Source organism: Littorina saxatilis, linkage group LG10 (assembly GCF_037325665.1).
Source record: "Littorina saxatilis isolate snail1 linkage group LG10, US_GU_Lsax_2.0, whole genome shotgun sequence".
NCBI classification, from domain to species: Eukaryota; Metazoa; Mollusca; class Gastropoda; order Littorinimorpha; family Littorinidae; genus Littorina; species Littorina saxatilis.
In genome coordinates, this window is record NC_090254.1 from 28,658,320 (window position 1) to 28,661,172 (window position 2,853).

General features: G+C 40.2%; 1 long non-coding RNA gene across 1 annotated transcript; it reads right to left on the bottom strand.

Annotated features, from left to right (window-relative positions):
• Window positions 1-267: 267 nt before the first annotated feature.
• LOC138978560 (uncharacterized) lies at window positions 268-2,451 on the bottom strand. The gene is made up of 3 exons (XR_011459728.1): window positions 2,339-2,451; window positions 1,984-2,048; window positions 268-537 (listed from the first exon to the last, which is right to left on the bottom strand). It is a non-coding gene; the product is annotated as an uncharacterized lncRNA (long non-coding RNA).
• Window positions 2,452-2,853: the final 402 nt, after the last annotated feature.

The following is a 2,853-nucleotide window of genomic DNA, read 5'->3' on the forward strand; positions in this document are numbered from 1 at the left end:
AAAAACAAAACAACAACACTTTCATGTATTTACTAATAAGGCCCCCCCCCCCCCCCCCCCCAAAAAAAAGTCTGTTTACGGTAACATGAGCAAAAAAATAGGGTCGGTAGGTCAGGATTTTTTTAAATTTTTTTCCCCCCAAAAAACACATTTTTAAGTTATTTTGCCAAAAAACAAAGACTTTTTATTTTTATATATTTTTTAATTTTTTTTTTTTTTTCTTCCCCAAATGCCAAAAGAAAAGTCTAGGGTCGCTCGAAAAAATAGGGTCGGTCGGGATACCGTAAACAGACTATTTTTTTGTTGGCCTAAGACAAAAATCAACCCACCTTTTTCCTCCACCTCCTCTGTCCACCCAGGGGCAGCAGCAGCGGCAGCACCACCGCTGGCTCCTTGTGACGGCGCCTGAGCTGCGGCATTGTCCCCTGATGGCGTTGCCGCGGGTACGGAGTTAGTGGCGGGGGCTGTATTACTACTGCTGCCACCTCCACTGCTGTTGCTGCTGGCCTGGGGCTGTCTAATGCTGAGAGTGTCAACCTGAATACAAAAACATAAATATTCTTGAGAACTTGAGTCTTGAAGTTGAATCACTTTTACATTTTTAAGCGTCACATTTCCAATTACATTCATGTTCACACTCACAGATTCCTTCAAAATCTAACAGTACAAACCAAATCTTGATATCCAACAAACTCATATAATTATTCTTTCAAGACTTCTTTGCAATGTCCAGGTTTGTTGTTGGCTTACTTGAGTGACCATTTTCAGGGGCTCACATCCATGAGAGGTGGCAGAGGACAAATGTCCTGGACAATGAAAAAGTGATAAGACATTTGTCCTGAACAAAAATAAATCAATGGACTTTTTTTTCGCGACAAAACGTATATTTAATTAAACTTGACTAGTTCCTTGTCACAAAGGTAACAGAACAAATAAAATAACTTTCTTGGCAAAAAGGTGTGACACCCATTGGAATAAGATAAGATAAGATACGAATACTGTAATGTCCATTTTCTTTTTACACAAGCATGGACATTTTTCTTCAGAATGAAGTTGGCCAGCTTGAAACGAAGCCTTCGGCGCCAAAGTTTCACTTTTTAGAGCGACGGTTTCATCTGGCTCTGGCTGCTCAGAGGCCGGAGGGAGCTAGCTCAGTTTCAATGGTACTAGCCGCTGATGAGGGCTGAGATTTGAAGTACAAACGCATCTGGCCTTTTCGTGGCACCAATTTTCGTTTCGGCCGCATGTTGCTTTTTCGGGGGAAAAATGCGAAGGGAGGCAACTGTCAACCGGCTCGGAGCATTCCGAGTTGCGACCCTTGGAAGCTCTTATCTATAAAAAGCACATAAGTCTCCCCAATTTTCGTCTGCTTGGAGAGACACATCGCTTCGCAAAACATTGATAAAATAGGAAATCAAACTACTGTAAATTGGAAAGTACTGACCATGTCCGGATCAAATGACAGCATAATCGGACAATGACCACTTTGTGACAAAAACAATAGATGTCCTCTTGCATTAAAAATGTATAAGACATTTGGAAAAAACATCCGTGTATGTCCGATGTCCGACATGGATATGAACCCCTGCATTTTTGAGAGCAAGGGCATAGGCCTCTGCCATTCAGACAAAGGAGACCGACACCAGGAGTGTTCGCCAAAAGCAAATTGTTTTCCGATAGCATATAATATAATCTGTCTGTTACAGTTACACGCCACTGTTCTTTCTCTTCAAAGGCAACCATGCATGACTTATGACGTCAAACCTCAAAATATACATATCAAACGAAAGTGACCTGTGAATAACACAACAGTATCACTATCACTATCAGAGACTAATTTTGTCATTCAGATTCTATGGACAAATTACCGATTCTAATAACTCCATTTCCCATGAAAGAATCGTACTGTTGTGTAGTTTCTCGACAATCAACTAAATATACATTTCTGTAATTGATACATTGACTACAATAACAAAGGTGTACCTTTTCAACAAGCTTTTGTTCTTGTTTTGCAACCAATGTACCCCAGTCGTCAGCCATTGTGTCGGCTGAAATATGGGAATCAGTCAGTTATTCAAAGGGCAGTTCAGATTGTACAGTGGAACTAATAGTTTTGTTAATACAGACTTTTTCGAGCTTGAATGAAACTGCGTCGATTTCACGAAGTGAAACTGAAAATGTCTGACTCACGTACGTATCATGCTCTTTCGTTTCAGTCTTTGACGACAATATACGGAGACATTTAACGTATTTACACACTTTTTCCACTAACTTTTAATAAATAAACATATTTTCTGTACATTTATTCAGGAAGTAATATTTGTCGTGTCATACTTACTTCTCTAATAGTGTAAATCGTTTCACAAAATATATTTTCTTTCGGAGAAACCAAAGCGGAAATCGCAATGACGCCGAAAATGGCGTATGAAAAGCTGGCACTTACTTCCTCCTCTATGTTAGTTTCGAACTCACATCAGCGAACTATTTATGAAATATAATCTTTACATGGTAATCATAGCATAGCATTATTCGCTTTTGCTCGCTCTTCAAAATAAATGAGTTCTGTAAATGGCGCTGTTACGCCCAGACATAATCAGTTCGACCGCGAAGGTTTCAAATCAACGCCTGTAATGACTACCATAACTGACGACGCAGGCAAATATTGTGTCAGTACTTCTCTCCTTTGTGCACAAACCTATGAAACAATAACAGAATACGCTGCTGGTAAAAAATAAAACTAGACAGGCGAGTTACACCAAGGGGGGGGGGGGGGGTACGATTGGAGTTTATAACCTTGGGCATTGTCAGTTTGCGGCAGCACACACTGAATCAACGTCTACAGTGACTACCATA